Source organism: Schistocerca piceifrons, chromosome 1 (genome assembly GCF_021461385.2).
Source record: "Schistocerca piceifrons isolate TAMUIC-IGC-003096 chromosome 1, iqSchPice1.1, whole genome shotgun sequence".
Lineage (NCBI taxonomy): Eukaryota > Metazoa > Arthropoda > Insecta > Orthoptera > Acrididae > Schistocerca > Schistocerca piceifrons.
This window is the reverse complement of record NC_060138.1, coordinates 1,015,580,588-1,015,589,284: the sequence shown is the minus strand read 5'-3', so window position 1 is coordinate 1,015,589,284 and position 8,697 is coordinate 1,015,580,588. Positions and strand designations below refer to the sequence as shown.

Sequence of the window (8,697 nt, the reverse complement as noted above, 5' to 3'; positions counted from 1 at the left end):
ACCTATCCCATCAAAAGTGGGGCCACTTGTGAAACCAGTCATGTGATCTACAAGCTAAGCTGCAATCACTGTGCTGCATTCTATGTGGGCATGACAACCAACAAGCTGTCTGTCCACATGAATTGCTACCAACAAACTGTGGCCAAAAAACAAGTGGGCCAACCTGTTGCTGAGCATGCTGCCCAACATGACATCCTTCATTTCAGTGATTGCTCCATAGCCTTTTTGAAGTGCTACTTTGAAAAATATGCGTATTTCATCTACTGATTATGCACACACATCAACTACCTGCATAGATAAGAGAAAAAAAGGAAGGTTAGGGTTTAACATCCTTTCAGTGATGATGCCATTAAAGATGGACAACAAGCTCAGACTGGGGAAGAAAATCAGTCATATATTTTTTCAAAAGCATCATCAACAATAAGAGTGCTTACCACTGTGTCATATTGTTTGTAATCTATGTAGTACAGGCTTGAAAGCAAGTGAAAGGTAGGTGTGGAAGGGATTATTGATAATTTCAGGTAACAGCTTTTGGGAAGGACCTTGCATTCTTAGTAAGAGCTGGAGCTTCTGTGCTGGGATCATAGTGGTAGCATATCGTAAAAGTAGTGTCAGGATGTTGACAGACGCCCTCAGCCACATAGCTGGTTCATGCCCACAGTAGAGAAGCCATTGCAAATAAGAAGAATGAATCAGCCAGCCAGGATTGGTTTTGAGGTCACTGATAGCTGGTTGTTCTGCAGTGCGATGTTGCACTCACTGGAAATGAATCTGGTGAAGGAAAGTAAAACCAGGCTGTGGTGAGAAATTCTTGGAAGGCTGGGTGGAAAAGATGGCAGCTCATAATTGGAGGAAAGCTAGAACTGTTTGAGACAAGCTGCTAGTGCACCTTTGGCTGGCTGTGGTCAGTATATTAAGTGGCAAAGGAATGTTTCCACAGAAAGGTATGAGTAAAGAAAAGTAGTTCTTCTACCAGTCCAGCATAGTTAAATCTGGATCTGGAGCTAGAAGTGAGGCATTTGAGACATACTTTTGGGTCAAGTTTTTGGAGGATCTGATGACAAATGTGATGGGAGTCTGGAGAGGGTGTTCAGGAGCATTGTGATTTGTAGGGACGAGAAGTGTGGGGATGGGACATGGGAAGCAAAGCAGGTCAACAAGTTATAGGGACTATAAGGGTTGGGTGGGGCTGAAGAGAAGTGATAGTTTTTCTGATGAAGCAAGAAACACTTAGCTAAGACAGATTCCTCATATGCACTTGTAAATGTTATCCCAACTGCTGGATGGCAACAGTCTCTGTTTCAGAAAAAGGATGAAGGAAACTAATGCTACAGAATAACATTATTTTGCAAAAGGATCAGAGCTGGTTTCATATTTTGTGAGCTTGGATTGTGTGACCATGTAGTACCAGAACATTGAATGTTAAGGAAGAATGGAATCTGAAGAGGAGAGGATCTTTGTGAGTAGATGGGTAGCACCCAGAGATCCAAGTATCACACAGAATTTCAGAGGATTGTGAGTCTGACTGGTAGGAAAAAAATGCAGTGTAACAGAGATTAAAAAAACAGGTCTAAGGTTTTGTGAAATGATTTGTCTAAAAGTAAGAAATAAAATAGATTGGAGAAACATTTGACATGGCTATGAAAGATGCTTAAAGTCACGTATCAGAATAGCAAACATGATGCCAACTGAGACATTAAAGTTCAAGTTATGGTTCCCAGTGTATTCTGTTTTTTATATTCACTTTTCTTCATTGTAAAAAGGAGTGAGCAAGAACTGTGAGAATGACAGCACTTGTGAGACAGACTTATTTCTTGTGTGACACTATCTTTCTGAATATCTGAAGAATTCTCTACTGAAAAATTTTTGAGGCTGAAAAATTGTTGGAACTTTTTTACATGTTTAGGCACAGATGACAGAAATATGTCAAGGCCACACAACAGCAGACTGCACTGTGTATGTAATTCACCAGACAGACATCCTATAGTACTCATTAAAATTCTAAGATTCCAAGTTTGCCATTGAACTTTAAATTCTCAATCAGTACCTCATTTGCTGTACATAGGCATCAATCAAAGGCACATCAAATGTTTCTCTAATTTATTTTATCTCTTACCTTTAGATGAATCATTTCACAAAGCATTTTATGTGGTTTCTTTAAATTTTTTTCTTGTTTTCGAGAGTTGAATATCACACCAGTGCAGCTTTATTTGTGCAAAACAGCTAGGCACTGAAGAGATGAACTTCTGATTCCCAGTATGAAAGCCACTATCTCCTCGTTTAGCACTGTCACTGAGAGCCACTTTCCTCTGAACCTACCACATCTACCATGTCCCTTCTCATCCTCTGCCTTTATGACAGCTTGTACTCTGTGTTGGACACTTTCAGTGAGGTGCTGATTGTCTGTGGAGCCAAAAGCAGATTAGGTAGTGGCTTTGGATCCTGGAATCTGGAGTGAAAATCACATTCTAACTGATACCAAACATGTTCTGTTGGATTCAGGTTCAGACTCTGGGCAGGCCAACCCATTTCAGGAATCTTATTGTCCACAAACCATTGCCTCACAGGTCGTGCTTTATTGCTTTATGACAGGGTCCATTGTCTTGCTGACACGGAAAAAAAAAAAAAAAAAAAAAAAAAAAAAAAAAAAAAAAAAAAAAAAAAAAAACTAGTCTTCTGCCTCTTCAGCTTACTTACTATGTTTTCCCACTGTGGATTCTGTGTAGTGTCTGTTCTTTCAGACACGTCCAAAAGAACAGACACCATGAATTCAGATAGCTGAAGAGCATTCAAATTTCCTGCCTTGAAAGCCTGTTGTTGGAGTTTAAGCAGATCCTCATTAGAGGTACAGAGGCCTTCTTTGGGTGCCTGGCAGGTATATAGAGTTTTATACATTTTTATTACTCTATCTCGCCAATTTAACAAGTATGTGACCATTCACACTGCCCTTATTTGTTTACACTCTTATGTCCTTCATTAATTCTATCTAATATGACTCTGGATGTCCATGTTTTAGCAATGGTCGGGGTACTCGGCTGTTCAATTGAAGATGTCAAATTAAACACCTTTCAGCAGTCAATTTTCAATCTTATTTTATTAGACAACCAGTTTCGGCACTTAATTATGCCATCAGCAGGTGATGTTTGAAGCGGTCACTGTGGCAAGTAGATATCTACTAATACCAGTATTGCTGGCCCCTGTTTCGATCACGAGCGAGATTTATTTCTATATGTCGATCAGGGGCCTGAAGATCTCCTGAAGAACTCAGATTGGAATGTATACCGCAGAGACAGGCTGGACAGTGAAGGGGGAGGTGTGTTTATAGCGATAAGAAGTGCAATAGTATCGAAGGCAATTGACAGAGATCTGAAATGTGAAATAATTTGGGTGGAGGTCATGGTTAAAGCAGGCTCAGACATGGTAATTGGATGTCTCTATAGGCCCCCTGGCTCAGCAGCTGTTGTGGCTGAGCACCTGAAGGATAATTTGGAAAATATTTCAAGTAGATTTTCCCACCATGTTATAGTTCTGGGTGGAGATTTTAATTTGCTGGATATAGACTGGGAGACTCAACCGTTCATAATGGGTGGCAGGGACAAAGAATCCAGTGAAATTTTTTGAAGTGCTTTATCTGAAAACTACCTTGAGCAGTTAAACAGAGAACTGACTCGTGGCGATAACATATTAGGCCTTTTGGTGACAAACAGACCCAAACTATTTGAAACAGTTAAAGCAGAACAGGGAATCAGCGACCATAAAGCAGTTACTGCATCAATGATTTCAGCCATAAATAGAAATATTAAAAAAGGTAGGAAGATTTTTCTGTTTACCAAAAGTGACAAAAAGCAGATTTCAGGTACCTGACAGCTCAACACAAAAGTTATGTCTCAAGTACAGTAGTGTTGAGGATCAGTGGACAAAGTTCAAAACCATTGTACAACATGTGTTAGATGAGTATGTGCCAAGCAAGATCGTAAGAGATGGAAAAGAGCCACTGTGGTACAACAAACAAGTTAGAAAACTGCTGCGGAAGCAAAGGGAACTTCACAGCAAACAAAAACATAGCCAAAGCCTTGCAGACAAACAAAAATTATGCGAAGCGAAATGCAGTGTGAGGAGGGCTATGCGAGAGGCATTCAATGAATTCGAAAGTTGTGTTCTATGTACTGACTTGGCAGAAAATCCTAAGAAATTTTGGTCTTATGTCAAAGCAGTAGGTGGATCAAAACAAAATGTCCAGACATTCTGTGACCAAAATGGTACTGAAACAGAGGATGATAAACTAAAGGCTGAAACAATAAATGTCTTTTTCCAAAGCTGTTTCTCAGAGGAAGACTGAACTGTAGTTCCTTCTCTAGATTGTTGCACAGATGACAAAATGGTAGATATTGAAATAGATGACAGAGGTATAGAGAAACAATTAAAATCGCTCAAAAGAGGAAAGGCAGCTGGACCTGATGGGATACCAGTTCGATTTTACACAGAGTACGCAAAGGAACTTGCCCCCCTTCTTGCAGCGGTGTACCGTAGGTCTCTAGAAGAGCATAGCATTCCAAAGGATTGGAAAAGGGCACAGGTCATCCCCATTTTCAAGAATGGACGTCGAACAGATGTGCAGTACTATAGACCTATATCTCTAACATCGATCAGTTGTAGAATTTTTGAACACGTATTATGTTCGAGTAGAATGACTTTTCTGGAGACTAGAAATCTACTCTGTAGGAATCAGCATGGAGTTCGAAAAAGACGATCGTGTGAAACCCAGCTCGCGCTATTCGTCCATGAGACTCAGAGGGCCATAGACACGGGTTCCCAGGTAGATGGCAAGTTTCTAGACTTCCGCAAGGCATTCAGTACAGTTCCCCACAGTCATTTAATGAACAAAGTAAGAGCATATGGACTATCAGACCAATTGTGTGATTGGATTGAAGAGTTCCTAGGTAACAGAACGCAGCATGTCATTCTCAATGGAGAGAAGTCTTCCGAAGTAAGAGTGATTTCAGGTGTGCCGCAGGGGAGTGTCGTATGACCGTTGCTATTCACAATATACATAAATGACCTTGTGGATGACTTCGGAAGTTCACTGAGGCTTTTTGCAGATGATGCTGTGGTATATCGAGAGGTTGTAACAATGGAAAATTGTACTGAAATGCAGGAGGATCTGCAGCAAATTGACGCATGGTGCACGGAATGGCAATTGAATCTCATTGTAGACAAGTGTAATGTGCTGCGAATACATACAAAGAAAGATCCCATATCATTTAGCTACAATATAGCAGGTCAGCAACTGGAAGCAGTTAATTCCATAAATTATCTGGGAGTACGCATTAGGAGTGATTTAAAATGGAATGATCATATGAAGTTGATTGTCGGTAAGGCGGATGCCAGACTGAGATTCATTGGAAGAATCCTAAGGAAATGCAATCCGAAAACAAAGGAAGTAGGTTACAGTACGCTTGTTCGCCCACTGCTTGAATACTGCTCAGCAGTGTGAGATCCGTACCAGATAGGGTTGATAGAAGAGATAGAGAAGATCCAATGGAGAGCAGCGCGCTTCGTTACAGGATCATTTAGTAATCGAGAAAGCATTACGGAGATGATAGATAAACTCCAGTGGAAGACCCAGCAGGAGAAACGCTCAGTAGCTCGGTATGGGCTTTTGTTAAATTTTCGAGAACATACCTTCACCCAAGAGTCAAGCAATATATTGCTCCCTACTATGTTTATCTCGCAAAGAAACCATGAGGATAAAATCAGAGAGATTAGAGCCCACACAGAGGCATACTGACATTCCTTCTTTCCACGAACAATACGAGACTGGAATAGAAGGGAGAACCGATAGAGGTACTCAAGGTACCCTCCGCCACACACCGACAGGTGTAGATGTAGAAGATGGCATAATAAAGCACCGAAACTGGTTGCCTAATAGAATAAGGTTGAGAATTGACAGCTGAAAGGTGTTTAATTTGACATCCTTATCTGATACGGGCAATGGCCTTGCCGCAGTGGATACACCGGTTCCCGTGAGATAACCGAAGTTAAGCGCTGTCGGGTGTGGGTGGCACTTGGATGGGTGACCATCCAGGCCACCATGCGTTGTTGCCATTTTTCGGGGTGCACTCAGCCTCGTGGTGCCATTTGAGGAGCTACTTGACTGAATAGTAGCGGCTCTGGTAAAAGAAAACCATCATAACGACTGGGAGAGTGGTGTGCTGACCACATGCCCCTCCTATCTGCATCCTCAACTGAGGATGACAAGGTGGTCGGATGGTCCTAATGGGCCACTTGTGGCCTGAAAATGGAGTGCTTTTATCTGATATGATTCCCAAACACTTTAGTAATGTTTAAGTATGCGCCAAATAAGTGTTTTGCAAGCAATCTTTCCTGCATAGAAACAGCAGTTCCCCAGTATCCTACCACATTACTGATGGCCTACGATTTCCTTCACCTAATTTGAGTTTATATAATCATTATGAAAATATCTCTATATATTCCTGCTCCCTTACATTTGTATACCATGGCAGACTAGTTGTTCTCACTAATTTAGTAATCAAGAACATCACACTTTACTGTACAGTTCACAACATCTACATTTACATCTGTACTCTGCAAACCACAGTGATGTGGATGGCAGAGGGTACATTCCATTGTACCAGTTATTAGAGTTTCTCCCATTCCATTCACATAGGGACCATGGGAAGAATGATTATCTGAACACCTCTGTGCATGCAATAATTATTCTAATCTTATCCTCATGATCCCTATGTGAGTGATACATAGAATATGGTAGTATATTCCAGGAGTTGTCATTTTAAGCCAGTTCTTGACACTTTGTTAAAAGACTTTCTCGGAATAGTTTACATCTATCTCCACAGGTTTTCCAGTTCACTTCCTTCAATATCTATGTGACACTCTCCCATGGATTAAGCAGACCTGTGACCATTTGTGCTGCCTTTCTCTGTATATGTTCATTATTCCTTGTTAGTCCTATCTGGTACAGGTCTCACACACTTGAACAATATTCTAGAATGGGTGGTACAAGTGGTTTTTAAGCAATCTCCTTTGTAGACTGATTCCATTTCCCCAGTATTCTCCACAACTGAGCCTATGTGCTCATTCCATTTCATATCCCTACAAAGTGTTACACCAAGGTATTTGTAAGTGCACTATTTAACATTTCTGAACATTTAAAACAAGTTGCCAATCTTTGCACCACTTTGAAACATTATCAAGATCTGACTGAATATTTATGCAGCTTGTTTCAAACAGAACTTCATTATAGATGACTGAAACATCTGCAACAATCCTGATGTCACTATTAATATTTTCTGCAGCATCATTAATATACAACATTAATAGCAAAGGTCCCAACACATGTCCCTAGGGTATACCCAAAGTTACTTCTATGAGAATAATCCCAAAAATAAGGTCTCCTATTTTTTTATAAGTACATAGACCTGTTCATTTCTACAATGGTTTACATCAGTTTACAGCTTGAAGATTTAGCTATTTTTTGATGCTGTGGAAGTTTTTTTATGCCCATGTCATACCAGCTCGCCACCAGCTCCGCGGCTTTGACAAAGAAGGAAGCCACCACTGGCGTGATTGTTGCTTGGTCTCAGGTGTAAAGTGGTATGCACAGGTTTTGTCACCCATGACAATTGAGTCCAGAAAGTCGTCCTGTTCGGCTTCAAGGCAGTGAAGAAATGCGCAGAAAGCATCAACTCGTTGCCACATGTGGTACTCAGTCAGCATTCATGGCACCCATCTTGCGCGCACCTTCTGGTAGTTCAATGTTTCCATTAAAATTCTGTGAGCAGTGCTTCGGGAAACCTCAGGAACCAACATCCAGAGATAATCCAGGGTGATCTGCCGATCTTCACACATGCTTTGCTCAACCTTCAACACTGTCTCCTCTGAAATTGATGGGCTCCCACTCCTTTGTTCGTCGTGAATTTTTGTCCGACCAACTACAAACTCTCTACACCACTTGCGAACATTTTTGACATCCAGGCACAACTCATCATACACTTCCATCAATTGGCGATGGATTTCAATTGGCGCAGTTCCTTTTGTGTTCAAAAACCGAATAACTGCGCACAATTTGCGCTTTGTTGTAACATCCAATGGGACCTTCATTCTCAACAGCTGCCAAGCCAAGACTGAGCATCTCTGCGTAGCGTGCACATGTTTACACACAGCACATGAAGCACTCTTCGTAACGGTGTGACTAACTGCCATACAAACAGAGTTCTGTATTTATAAAAAAAATAAGAGACCTTACTTTTGGGATTACCCTCATATATCTGACGATGACTCTCCATACGAGATAACATGCTGCATCCTCCCTACCAAAAAGTCCTCAATCCAGTCACAAATTTCACTTGATACTCCATATGATCATACTTTTGACAGTAAGCATAGGTGTAATACTGAGTCAAGTGCTTTTCAGAAATCAAGAACTACTGCATCTACCTGATTGCTTTGATCCAAAGCTTGTAGTATGTCATGTGAGAAAAGTGCAAGTTGGGTTTCAAATGATCAATGTTTTTGAAATCCATGCTGGTTGACATTAAGGAGGCAATTCTGTTCAAGATACCTCATTATGTTTGAGCTAAGAATATTTTCTAAGGTTCTACAACAAATCAGTAGAGGGGTGTGACCTGTGCTTTTCTGCAAGAACTGGGCACAGTTTTT

At 40.9% G+C, this 8,697-nt stretch overlaps 1 pseudogene; it reads left to right on the top strand.

Moving 5' to 3' along the window:
• Positions 1 to 5,987: 5,987 nt before the first annotated feature.
• On the top strand, positions 5,988 to 6,105 carry LOC124723058 (annotated as a pseudogene).
• The last annotated feature ends 2,592 nt before the right edge of the window (positions 6,106 to 8,697 follow it).